The following is a 14,369-nucleotide window of genomic DNA, read 5'->3' on the forward strand; positions in this document are numbered from 1 at the left end:
AAAGCCACCAAAATAGTGTGCATGAACATCACTCATTTTTCGAAAGTGACTGGTCAAAACATAATTTATATTATATTGGAAAGATAAAAAATCAAAATTACACCCAGATTTGCTGTCAGTAAAAAAAAAGAAATGTATTAAATGTTAATTAAAGATGAACTTATTTCAGGTTCTAGGAAAAAAGGAAAAGCTGGGATAATAGAAGTACAATGTATTTCATAATATCAGAATAACTGTAATAATCCACTTACAGAAATGGTCTATCAAGATGGCTTTTCAAGGTTGACTGTGAAAAATGTTCATTTCCAAGTCACCACCATAAAGCAGATCACATCCCTGGGGGCAAACTTTTGGAAGGAAGGTTCCCCTTCCTTCCTTCTCTTTTGATAAATCAAACCATAATATTTCTACAGTTGTGACCAGCCTGGAACACATTTTCCCAAGAATATTCTGTAGTGTAAAGAGGACCAACTATCAAAACAAAGGTGAAAATTCTTTTCTACTACAGAATGACTTATCTGGCTTATATTTTTTGTTATTTTCATTACTTCAAACACATGGATTATTTATATTGGGATTAGACAAGTGTCAAAGTATTAATGGAATAAACATTCAGTTTACTTTCATATATCCAATATAATACAATTAACCCCTTATGGAAAATTAACTCCAACTGTAGAAACAATGTCAGGAATATAAAATAAGCCTCAATACATATAATCTGGCACATATAAACCAGCATCTACTCAGAAATTCAGTCGCTCTATAAATATTTGTTTGTTACAAAATAATAAATATTTAATTAATGAATATGACTTTTGTCATCTGAAATACTCCTCGTGACAATAATTGTGTATAATTGTATAGATGTCACCTACACAGGAATTTAACATGCATTTAGAAATCAATTTTCCACAATTTAAGCTAGATGAGAGGAGTAATATCCTCGTGTATTGTGTGGTGTGAATTTTACCACAGTGCTGAACCCTTCCACCTAATACCAAGAGTCATATGCAATAATTTATTTCATGTTAAGATGAGTGCTAAGTGTAGAATACAATTTGAATTATTACATTAATTCACAGAAATGAAACAATAATGATATGTTATTTGTTTAGATTCTAATGCTATTCAATTTTACAATTCATGAAATATATTATTAAAATTAGTTTCACTTTCTTCTTTTCTATAGCTGGCTATTTAAACATTACAAATTACATATTACATATTAAACATTCAATATTAAGAAATAAAAAATGAGTAACTTATTATTAAAATGATATATTATTAAATTGTGATTTAAATTATAGTGCTAACAAATTGTGTTGAAAACAACATTTAATAGAATTATGGGTAATATTTTTTAAACTCAGCGGCTTGTTATTTGTTTCCTAATTGTGTCATTTGTTATTACTGGCCCAAGTCATCTCTTCACCTCGGTTAGTTTTCTATTTCATCTCTATTGGTTTGCTGATTGTGCATTTTGTTTTCCCTTTTTAATGGCTGACATGAGGCTGAAAATCTGTATGCTAGGTTATTACTTCTTATGTAAAAGTAAAATTACTGATCTCCACAGCTGTTGCCCGCACTCATATCTCCTGTATTGCTGCTCACATATATTTTATTTTATTTTTTATTTAAATTGTATTGTCAAGATAAAGTACGGGGGGGGGGTTAGTTACATAAGTAAGGTAATGAATTCATTTCTTTTATAACTTGTTACCCCTTCTCCAATTTTTCTCCCTCCATCCCAATGCCCCCCCCCCCAAGATTATTTCCAACATTTTGTTTTGTGAGTATCACAGTTGTTTAGGTTACCCATTTGTCCTTTGTCTCACCATTTTGTTTTTTCTATTTCCTTTCCCAAGTTCAGATCAACATAATTACAATACACAGGGCATCAAAATCCAATACAGTGACTTCAGGCGATAAACCATAGGTGGGGAAAACACAAATAAAACAAAAATAAAAACAAATCCCATAGTACATTAAGAACAACAACAAAGAACATGTATTGGAGTTTATTTCACTTGGAATCACCTTATAGTGTCATACGTACATAGCTTTGAGCTAATCTGCTCATCTACTATGGTTATCCTTGATGTACACAATAATGCTCCCCTATTACCCAGTAATCTCACTTCTGGGCATTTAACAACGTGACCACAAACAAGGCTACACTAAAGCTACCAGCACAATTATGTTTATTACAGTAGTATTTACCCTAGCTAAGATATGGAATCAACTCAGATGCCCCTCAGTAGCTGAATGGATCAAGAAAATGACACACACACACACACACACACACACACACACACACACACACAACAGAGAGATATACATACATGCACTACTATGCTTCCAGGGCTGGAGAAGTGGCTCAGTGGTAGAGCACTTGCCTTGCATTCCTGTGTCCCTGGATTCAATTCCTCTGCACCACATAAGCAAAAAGAAAAAAAGCCGGAAGTGGCGCTGTGGCTCAAGTGGTAGAGTGCTAACCTTGAGCTGAAGAGCTGAGGGAAAGTGCCCAGGCCCAGAGTTCAGGCCCCACGACTGGACACACACACACACACACACACACACACACACACACACACACACACATACACACAAAAAATCCTATGTTTCCATCAGAAAGAAAGCTACCATCTCATTTTTGAAGAAATGGAAGATCTTCGAAATAAATCATATTAAGTGAAGTAAGCCAGACTTAAAGAAACATAGGTCCCATGGTTTCTTTTATTTGTAATAATTAGTTTACATCAAGGATAATCTCATGTAGTTTAATTTGACATTTTGTTCTATATTGAGCATGCAACATTATTGCTATATTGTTTGTTATTATTTCTACAAATAGGCAGGAATATTTAAAGAATTACGTTCATCTTATCCATTACTGAAGGAAGAACAAATAAAAGAGCAACCCCTACTCGGAAAAACAACTCGTACTAATTTAGCTTCATTCCTATGTAAGGCCAGTGTTGTCCCCTGTATCTTCATGTTGTACATTACGACTCTATACCGGTTCAACCAGTATATCTACTATCTTCTACATTGTGACCTAAATGCCACAGTAATTCCACTTTATTTTACTTGTTAAAAAATTTCTCTCTTAATGTTTGAGCTTGGTTTGTGTGTGTGTGTGTGTGTGTGTGTGTGTGTGTGTGTGTGTGTGTGTGTGTGTGTGTGTGTGTTTACAAAGATCAGAGTACATTATTTTTCTTCATTTAGAATACATCTTTCAGGTCATTGTAAGTTGTGGCTAATGGCATAAGTATCTTGCTATTTTAAGAATGAAACAGAGAAAGATATTTGTGCATGTATCACGGTTGCTTTATTAGTCTGTAGTTGAACACTGAACTTCGATTTATGTATTGGCTGTTGTTGTGAATAATGTGAATAACAATGAACTACAGATATATTTGAGTTACCCAGAGAGAAATAATCACATGATTGGTGGGGCAGATGATATTTTAACTTTGGAGTTCTATAGAAAACTGCATATTACTTTCTGCAAGGAGAACACTAATCTGTATTTTGAAGAAGAGTGTAGAAAATCTCCTTTTCTCCACACTCTCACCAACATTATTACCTTTGTTAAAAGGTAATAAAGTGCCGGTTTTTGCTATGTGCAGTACCCCAGACTGGCCTTAGACTTATCCAACCTCCTAAATGCTTGGAATTAAAATCTTTTACCACCACACCTGATTCCTTTGATCTTTTTGATAAAAGTTATAGTAGTTATGAAGTAGTATCATAGTAATTTTGAATTACATTTCTCTAATGACTTCTGCTCACAAAACACTAAGCCAGCATAGGAGTTGTATTAAACAACTTTGTAAACTTACTGGCGATTTTTCAGGGCTTTAAGAAGAATATGTCTATTCAGATCTTTTGTCCATTTTTAATCTAGTTTCTTGTTAATCTCATCTTTAATCTCTCTATACAAAATCAACAATTAATTCAAAGTAGCAGAAAGGAAAAATATTAAGCAACTCCTATCATTTTCAATTATCAATAGCATGATATTTCTTAATCATTTTCTGTTGACGCTTGAGACTATATAACTCAATTTAGTCAGACTTTTTACAAGGCTGTATGTGTTTTATTTATTTTACTTTGATTATTCTTTCCAAAGCCTGTGTGTCTAATTTCCCTTGGTTTCTTTCAGTCTCAATTAGTTGAGGTGTCAAATGAAGAATAAATGGAAGGAAGCAAACAAAAAAATAATATAGTTCAGCTCATCTGATGATACCTCTACAAGAATGAGGAAAGAGTTGATCCAAGAACCTATGATAGGACATCAAAAAGAGAATTCATTTTTCTAGGTCTTTCTTATCTTTGTGATGTAATTTAAATAATGTAAAACACAATTTACTACTAAGATACTTTTATGTTTTATCAGTTTTGCACATTTTCATATGCACTTCACCTCAGTCTACAACATTCCTTCATCATTCTGTCCCTGATATTTTTACATACACAAGACATAAGATAACCAGTTTGATTTACAGCATGAGAAGTTATCCACCTGGCTTCCTTGGAAGCAGAGCATGGTCAATAGATAACATTACTTCTGATTGCTCACTACATGTAATGGTTTCTGTAATACTTATCACATTCTTTTTAGTATTTTATAAACTTCTGGCTAAACTCAAACTCATTCATAGACGTTTGTGTTAAGTATTTCACAAGTTTTATTTCCCTTAATTCTTAAGATAACATTTTCTATAAAACTAATGTTATTACCATTTTAGTGTTTGGAAACATTGTAATTAAAGGCAGTAAGTGCATGGCTCAAACACACACTTTGAGCAAAGAAATGAGTCAAAGTTTCCAAAAGTCTTTCAGCAATACACAAAAGGTAGGTAAAATCTCTCCATTCTCTTACACTCTCAATTCAATATTCATATTTCCAAGAAATAATAGCATAGCAATTATTGCCCATGGTGATAGTTTTCTGTTATATTTGGTCTTCAACACAGATTGTGTTGGTGACATTGGGTTATCATGCACAGAGCTGAGCTTATAAGAGAAAAATTTCTTCAGTCCCATAGTTCCTGTTTCCTTTTTAAAAAGTACTAAAACTTTTAAATATTTTCACTTATTGTGTTAAGAATCCAAAAAAACGAAAAAAAAATTGCATATAATCACTCCAAAATGCTTTAAAAATAAATGATAAAACAGGACCCCGTGAAGTAAACTTTCTTCTACTTTTAAAATTATTCTAAAAGACTTGCGCTGGTTGGTCACATCTGTAAACCTAACTATTCGCCATATCAACACTGAAGCTAGAGATCTGTGGATAACAGTTGGAAACCAATGAGGGAAAAATAAATTCATAGGATTATTTTTCAAAAATTTCAATGAATTAGCAACAGGCCAGGAATGGAGATGTAGCTCATATAGTAGCTCACCAATCTAGAGAGGAAAGGCCTAGCAAGACTTTGAAGAACTGATTTCAAACTCTGAGCACACCAACATACATGGAATTGGATGAGAACACACACTCTTGCACACACACACACACACATTCAAAATACCTTCATATTAATGTTTTGCATCAATTTCTTTGTTAACAATATTATATGAGTAAAATAAAGGAAATAAACTCTTCCATCTCAGAACATGTTATATGTTTTCTATTGTAAAATTCTGTACACAGGGGTCACATTTACATGAGCAAGGTAATGAGTACATTTCCTAACATGCATTGTTACCTCCTCCTTTATGTTCCCCTACCATCCCTTCCCTCCCACCTTTACAAGCACACTACCCTCCCTAAGTACACTTCCCCTGCCTAAATTGTAAAGTTCATTTTTCATCATAGTGTCTTGTGCATCTCATTGTTATAATGGGTCAACCTGTATCCCTATTTAAGCATCTTGTTTTTTTCCTTTCCCTCCCCAAATTAGAGGAACATATATACAAGATGTGGGCGCACCAACTTCAAATACAGTGTAAACGGGTTATAGCATGGGGGAGGAACATATAAAGAAACAAAAAAAACACATCACCTGTTATAAGTACGTTAGAATCAATAACAAGCAAGAGAAAAACACACGTGTGTTCCTATCTTGGGTTTGATTTGCCTAATCTGGTCATATGTGCAAAGCTTTTAACCTTTTCTGCTTATCTCAGACATAAAATAGTTATTAAAAATTAAGGAAAACATAGGGCTTATGTTTCTTTGGATCTGGCTTACATCACTTAATATTTTTTTCCAAGTCTTTCCATTTTCTAACAAATTGGGCGATGCCATTCTTTCTGATGGAGGCAAAGAATTCCATTGGTATAAATACCACATTTTCTTGATCCATTCATCTACTGAGGGGCATCTGGGTTGGTTTCAGATCTTAGCGATGGTAAATAATGCTGCAGTAAACATAGTTGTGCTGGTAGCTTTAGTGTGGTCTTGTTTGTGATCATCTGGGTAAATGCACAAAAGTGGGATTCCTGGGTCATAGGGGAGCTCTATGTGGAGTCTTTTGAGGAACCTCCATAGTACTTTCCAAAGGGTTGAATAAGTTTACACTCCCACCAAGAATGCAGTACAATTCTCTTGTGGCTACATCCCCTCCAGCATCTGTTGTTGTAAAAGTATGGAATGGTTCAGGAATTTGCCTGTCATCCTTTCTCAGGGGCCATTCTAATCTTCTCTGTATTGTTCCAATGTTAGAGTACTTGATGCTGAATTGAGCATAGAACATTTTTTATATATAAAGTGTAATTTATTTTCTTAAACTAGACAATTCAACAAAAAGTAAGCTCAAAAGAATTGCCATGAAATTTTAGAACCATGTACTTCTTACATAAGCACACATTTAAGAATAAAGACTGACATGTCAAAAACAAAATAATTCCAGATATTTGTTGTTCAAGAGATGTGTAAGAGGAGGAATTCAATTATTTTATACAAGGCACCTGTCATAATGAACACTGAAGCAAGTGTTAAGGTTTTTTTTTAAGTTTTAATGTTTTAAACATATTTAATTTTGGGAATTTGCTTATATATGCCAAAACTAGGACTGTTTGGCAGGACATAAATTTTTTTGGGGGTGGGAGTCTGCGAGTGGGGCCTGAACTCTGGGACTGGGCGCTGTCCCTCAGCTCTTCAGCTCAAAGCTACTGCTCTACCACTTGAACCAACGTTCCAGTTCCAACTTTTTTCTTTTGCTTATGTGGTGCTGAGGAATCGAACCCAGGGCTTCATGCATGCAAGGCAAGCACTCTACCACTGAGCCACCTACCCAGCCCCAGGTCATAAAACTTTTTGATAAAGTATTTAAGATTTATGGTAGCAGACATATGCTACTAAGTATGTACATTTCAGAGTTTATACAAATTTTACTAATGAGAAGTTGCAAAGTCTTTGTGTAAAGGAGCAGAATAAAGAGTTAAGACTTTCAACTACATAGTTTCTATTAAAAATATAGGGCTTCCTTATTTTAGATGTTAGTGAGGAACAAATGATGATATAAGCCATATACAAATGATGAGATGAGCCATAAATAGTAATCTTAATGGGTAACTTTAAAGACTGCTCATAGCTTTTAAAACTCTTGTTGAACATCATAATCTTAGGCAGTTTTAAATGTACAGGAATATGAGAAAATAGTAAAATCTAATACGTAGTACCCTTCAAATACTGAAAACACTGGTAATTGTTTTGCTTTTCATTTTATTAATCATTAATATTTAATTATTGGTTTTTTTTATTTGTAGCATTGTTTTCCTTGTTGTAATATAATACAACTTTTTGTAAGTCATCATTATGAAGTACTTGCAGAAGGTTACTGGGATGGCCAAACCATTTTTTATAGGTGCATGTGAATTTATGAAGAGGAAAATTAAGAACAAAATATTTATTTAAAAAGTTATGAAGTAGAGTCTGAATCAGGAATGTTGATAAATGTCCACACCTAAAATCTTACCCAGAGGCTGAAGCAGTGATTTTAAAGAGTTGAGGCCACAAAAGTGAGAGACTGTGTTTAGTTTTGTTTTATATTTTGATTTTGCTGGTAATGGGGCTTGAACTCTGGGTCCTAGGTGCTGTCCCTCAGCTCAAGGCTAGTGCTACCACTTGAGCCACAACACCACTTCCATCTTTTTCTCCTTATGTGGTGCTGAGAAATCAAATCTAGGGCCTCATGCATGCAAGGCAAGCACTCTAACACTGAGCCACCTTCCAAGCACCTGATAGAATGTTTTTTAAAAAATCAATTTATCCAACATTTGCTTTCTGCTTTGGGTTATGTTATTAAATATATGAATACCTTTTTATATCATTGTGAATTGTCATACTTCTGAATTTATACTAACTTCAACCACTTTATCCTTTTCAAAGTCATGAAATAGCTCAGAGTTTGCTTCCATGAAGATTGTTTTTACATTTAAAATTTCTCCTGAGACATTTTTATTTTTAATAAAATAACTTTATATTTCATTTTGATGGGTTATCATACATCAAATACCTTGAAATGTATATGTAGAGTCTAAAGACAGCAGTATGAATATTCTCATACTGCTCTTGTTTATCTGTTATGCACTTTTAGTATTGTGATATTTCTCTTTCTCTTTCACTCTCCCATTTCCTCTCTTTCTCTTTCATGCTCCATGTCTGCTGCTCTTCTATGGTGAAAACTTTAAAAACTTGAAAAAGGAAATCAAAACAGAACTTAGAAAATGGGAAAAACTCCCATGCTCCTGGATTGTAAAGATTAACATTGTGAAAATGGCAATACTTCCCAAGGCTATCTACAAATTTAATGCGATACCTATCAAAATTCCAACCTCATTCTTCAAGGAAATAGAAGAGGCAATCCAAAAATTCATATGGAATAATAAAAGACCCCGAATAACAAAAACGCTCCTCAATGGAAAGAACACTGCTGGAGGAATATCAATACCAAATTTCAAACTCTACTATAAAGCCGTAGTAATCAAAATAGCTTGGTACTGGCACAAGAACAGACTTCAGGACCAATGGCATAGAATTGAAAACCCAGAAATGAACCTAAAGACCTATAGTCATCTAATCTTTGATAAGGGAGCTAAAAAAATAGAATGGAAGAAAGACAGCCTCTTCAGTAAATGGTGCTGTCAAAATTGCTTAACTACTTGTAGAAAACTAAAGCTAGATCCTTATATATCACTCTGCACCAGAATCAACTCCAAATGGATCAAAGACCTCGGAGTCAAAGCAGACACTCTGAAAACATTACAGGATGGAATAGGAGAAACCCTAGGTCTCCTTGGCTCTGGCCGAAATTTTCTGAATAGAGACCCGGGAACACAACAAATCAATGAAAGGTTGGACAAATGGGATTGCATGAAGTTGCAGAGCTTCTGCACGGCAAAGGACATAGGTAGCAAGATCAATAGAAAGCCCACAGATTGGGAGAAGATCTTCACTATCCATACAACGGACAAGGGTCTCATATCTAAAATATACTTGGAACTCAAAAAATTAAATCCCCCAACAATAAATCCTCAAAGAAACAACTGCCCAATAAATAAGTAGGCTAATGACTTAAAGAGAGACTTCTCTGAAGAAGAAAGAAGGATGGCCAATAGACACAGGAAAAAATGCTCAACCTCCCTAGCCATAAAAAAATGCAAATCAAAACAACATTGTCATACCACCTCACCCTAATATGTCCCTCCCCTACAGTATAACCCCTGCTTTCACTATATTTGATGTCGGTATAATTTGTGGAGGGGAAGTGGAAAAACAAGTCGTTTAAATAAGGATACAGGTGGACCTGTTGCAACAAGGAGAAGTACAAGTTGTCATGTCAAAAATCGAACTTTACAACTGGGGGTGGGGGGGGAGGAGGGGTGGGAGGAAAGATGCGAAGAGATAGGAAGGGTAAACAAAGGAGGAGGCTACAATGCTTGATAAGAAATGTACTCACCGTCTTGCCCATGTAATTATAAACCCTCTGTACAGTATTTTCACAATAAAAAAAAGAAAGAATTTCTGCTGGTCTACTATTATCCTTCAGAATCCACTGGTTTTGTGGGAACATGATAGCGACCATCAGTTACCCTTGCATTCTTTAAGAGTTATAACAGTGACGTGATGTTATTCATTTCTATTCTAAATGGCAAAACAACAGATCTAGGAATTCCTTTTCACTTTTACTACTGTTATAAATTTTATCTCATAGGAATCATTGAAACGGATAGGATACTTTTAACCTCTGACCTAAAAGTTCGTTTTCTTTTTTCTTTTACAAACGACCTTTTTCTTTTATTATAAGTAAATACATGTAATGAAAACAATGCTTTCCTGTGGAAAGTAGAGCGAATATATTCAAGGATGAAAAACAAGGTAATGGGGGAAATGATTACAAAGAATGCCCATCATAGAGCACGGAACCTCAGAGCAGTTTATCATGTACACTTTGTGAGAATGACAATGTGCTGGGAACTATAGATTAAATCATTGAACAACTGATATAAATATATACACATATATTTATATATGTATATTTATTTTTAAATGCATATATGTGTGTATATGCCCTTATATATGTATACATGCATGTTACTATACACAAAAATACATACATACACACATGTACACATGCACACATGGAGAAAGACACATAGTTACAGACAACACAAGTTTCACTACTTGTTGAATATGCCTTAGACATAAAGTTTGGAATCAAATATGTTGAAGATGTATTTGTCTCTAAAAATTCTTTTACCACTCCTATCTCTTTTTCTAAAGGAATTTATTAATTTATCTGATAGTCCTATTCTTACGGCACACTGGAGACAGGTAACTTGCCAAATACATGAAGCAGTTTGTTATGTACTCAATACAAGCTCCACCCCAGTGTAGACCTTGAACTCTGGGCTTAGGCGCTGTCCCTCAGCTCTTCATCTCAAGGCTAGTGCTCTACCACTGGAGCCACAGCACCACTTCCAGCTTTTTCTTTTTATGTGGTGCTGAAGAATTGAACCCAGGCCTCATGCATGCAAAGCAAGAACTCTACCACTGAGCCATCTTCCCAGCATCTCCTCTTATCTCTTCAAATGGGTAGGTTTTGACACATTCGACTTTCAAAATGCAGTACAAGTGATAGCAAGTCAATCGGAAATCTCAGTAAGTAAACGTCATATGGCGTCTCCTTGCTCCCCAGGGAATGCTAGTTCTTGTAGACACTCTCAAAAACCAAAGTAGCAGGAAAATACCCTGGTACAGAATAAAGTTATAAGGCTTTAAATGGCATTCTTCCTTGAGTTCTTTTCCAACAGCCAGCATCAATTCTTAAGCAGATGAGTGAGTCCTCAGAAGATTGGAGCTCAGGTCAACATTTAACAAACTCATGTGAAAAGTCCTATGTGAGAAATGCTGACTGAGGTCTTGCTGATGTCATGGTCAAGAAAATAAGACAAAAAGAAAGTATTTTAATGTATTAAAATTTGAGAATAATTTGTAACCTGTCAATAAATGTGTAGAACACAATTATACCAAAATGACAAAAAATGATGTGCATGTGAATTACGTGCTCTTGGACTTGGCGAGTGATCTTAGGTGTGTCTACACAAGTAGAATCAGCACAAATCAATCAGCATTTCTTCATTTAAGATACAAGGAAAGGATACAGGTTGACCCATTGCAACAATGAGATGTACAAGACACTCTATCGGGGGAGGGGGTTGGAGGGAAGAGTTGGGAGGCGTGAAGGGAAGGGATGGTAGGGGAAAACCAAGGAGGGGGTAAAAATGCTCAATAAGAAATGTACTCATTACCTTACATATGTAACTGTAAACACTCTGCACAGGACATTTACAATAAAAATATGTATTAAAAACATACAAGGAAAACTTCTGTACTTATCGGAAGTTGTATTTGTCACTCAATATCAGTAAGGTATCAGTTTTATGATCACAGGCATATTAAAATTCTGGATGCTCAAATTCTCTACATAAGCACAGTCTATTATTTACATTAGAATCTGCCCACATCCTAGTGCAGTGTAATTGCAATGAAAATTTTTACTACATTCTATGTTTGTAATAAAAATAAAATCATATGCACTATCAACTGATGCAAATTTTTTCAGATAATTTTTTAGTGTGAAAATACTGTAAACAGAGGATGCAATTACATGGGCAAGGAAATGAGTATATTTCTTACCAAGCATTTTTGCCACCTCCTTTGTTTCCCCTTCCCATCCCTTCCCTTCTCACCACCCCGGTCCCTCTCCTCTTTAATCCCCGCCCCCCAGCCAAAATTGTAATGTTCGTTTTTCCATATAAAGTCTTGTATATCTCATTGTTGCAACACGTCCACCTGTATCCATATATAAACAATTTGTTATTCCCTTTCGCCTCCACAAATTATATTAACATAAACTACAGTGAAAGCAGGGGTTATACCTTGGGGAAGGGACATAAAATGCAAGAAACAAATCATCTTATAAATATGTTAGAAACAATAATAAGAAAAAAAAAACATTTGAATCCTTACCTTAGGGTTCATTTCATCAAACATCTACTTATCTGAACGTTTCTGCTGTCTCAGACATATACTAGGGATTGCAAGTAAGGGAAACCATGAGAACTATGTTTCTTTGGGGTTGTCTTGCTTTACTTAATATATTTTTTCCAATTCTTCCCATTTCCTAACAAATGGAGCAATGTCATTCTTTCTGATGGAGGCATAGAATTCCATTGTGTATATATACCACATTTTCTTGATCCATTCATCTACTGAGGGGCATCTGTGTTGGTTCCATATCTTAGCCATGGTAAATAATGCTGCAATAAACATGGTTGTACTGGTAGCTTTAGTAAGGTCTTATTTGTGATCATTTGGGTAAAAGCCCAAAAGTGGGATTGCTGGGTCATTGGACAGCTCTATGTGGCGTCTTTGAGGAACCTCCATACTAATTTCGAAAGTGGTTGAACAAGTTTACACTCCTACCAACAATGCAGTAAGGTTCCCTTCTGTCCACATCCCCTCCAGCATCTTTTGCAATTATATTTCTTGATTTAGCCATTGGAACTGGGGTGAGGTGATATCACAATGTTGTTTTGATTTGTATTTCTCTTATGGCTAGGGAGGTTGAGCATTTCCTCATGTATCTATTGCTCTTCCTTCTTTCCTCTTCAGTGGGCCTTTAGCCCACTTATTTATTGCCCAGTTGTTTCATTGAAAATTTGTTGTTGGGGAATTTAATTTTCTGAGTTCCAGGTATATTTTAGATATGAGACCCTTGATCTTGCTAGCTCTGTGTTAGCCATGCAGAAGTTCTGCAATTCCATGCAATCCCATTTTTCCAACCTTTCTTTGATTTGTTGAGTTTCCAGGTCTCTATTAAGAAAATATTGACCTGTGAAAAGGAGACCTAGGGTTTCTCTAATTCCATCCTTTAAAGATTTCAGAGTGTCTGCTTTGACTCCGAGGTATCTGATCAATGTGGAGATGATTCTGGTGCAGGGTGATATATAAGGATCCATTTTTAGTTTTCTACAAATGATTAACCAATTTTTCCAGCACTATTTACTGAAGAGAGTGTCTTTCTTCCATTCTAGTTTTTAGCTCCCTTATTGAAGATTACAGTGCTATAGGTCTGTGGGTTCATTTCTGGGTTTTCAATTCTATTCTAGGTATATTTTAGATATGAGACCCTTGTCCATTGTATGGCTAGTGAAGATCTCCCAATGCGTGTCTTTCTGTTGATCTTGTTAGCTATACCCTTTGCCATGAAGAAGCTCAGTAATTTCATGCAATCCCATTTGTCCAACCTCTCTTTGATTTGTTGTGTTTCTAGGTTTCTATTAAGAAATTTTAGGCCTGTACCAAGGAGACCTATGATTTCTGCTATTCCATCCTGTAATGTTTTCAGAATGTCTGCTTTGACTCTGAGGTCTTTGATCCATTTGGAGTTGATTCTGGTACAAGGTGTTATATAAGGATCGAGCTTTAGTTTTCTACAAATAGTTAACCAGTTTTGCCAGCACCATTTACTGAAGAGGCTGTCTTTCCTCTATTCTAATTTTTTAACTCCCTTATCAAAGATTAGATGGCTTATATGTCTGTAGGTTCCTTTCTGGGTTTTCAGCTCTATTCCATTGGTGCTGAGGTCTGTTCTTGTGCACGTACCAAGCTGTTTTGATTACTATGGATTTATAGTAGAGTTTGAAATTTGGTATTGATATTCCTCCAGCACTGTTCTTTCTGTTAAGGATTGTTTTTGCTATTTGGGGCCTTTAATAGTTCCATGTAAATTTTTGGATTGCCTCTTCTTTTTCCTTGAAGAATGCCGTGGGAACATTGAAAGGCATCACATTGAATTAGTAGATATCCTTGGGGATTATTGCCATTATCACGATGTAAATCCTTC

The 14,369-nt window shown here is 35.2% G+C and overlaps 1 non-coding gene across 1 annotated transcript; it reads right to left on the reverse strand.

Moving 5' to 3' along the window:
* Window positions 1–6,596: 6,596 nt before the first annotated feature.
* LOC122126002 lies at window positions 6,597–6,699 on the reverse strand. The gene has a single exon (XR_006150834.1). It is a non-coding gene; the product is annotated as a U6 spliceosomal RNA (small nuclear RNA).
* Between the last annotated feature and the right edge of the window lie 7,670 nt (window positions 6,700–14,369).

Source organism: Dipodomys spectabilis, unplaced genomic scaffold (assembly GCF_019054845.1).
Source record: "Dipodomys spectabilis isolate Male_0828 unplaced genomic scaffold, ASM1905484v1 ptg000270l, whole genome shotgun sequence".
NCBI lineage: Eukaryota > Metazoa > Chordata > Mammalia > Rodentia > Heteromyidae > Dipodomys > Dipodomys spectabilis.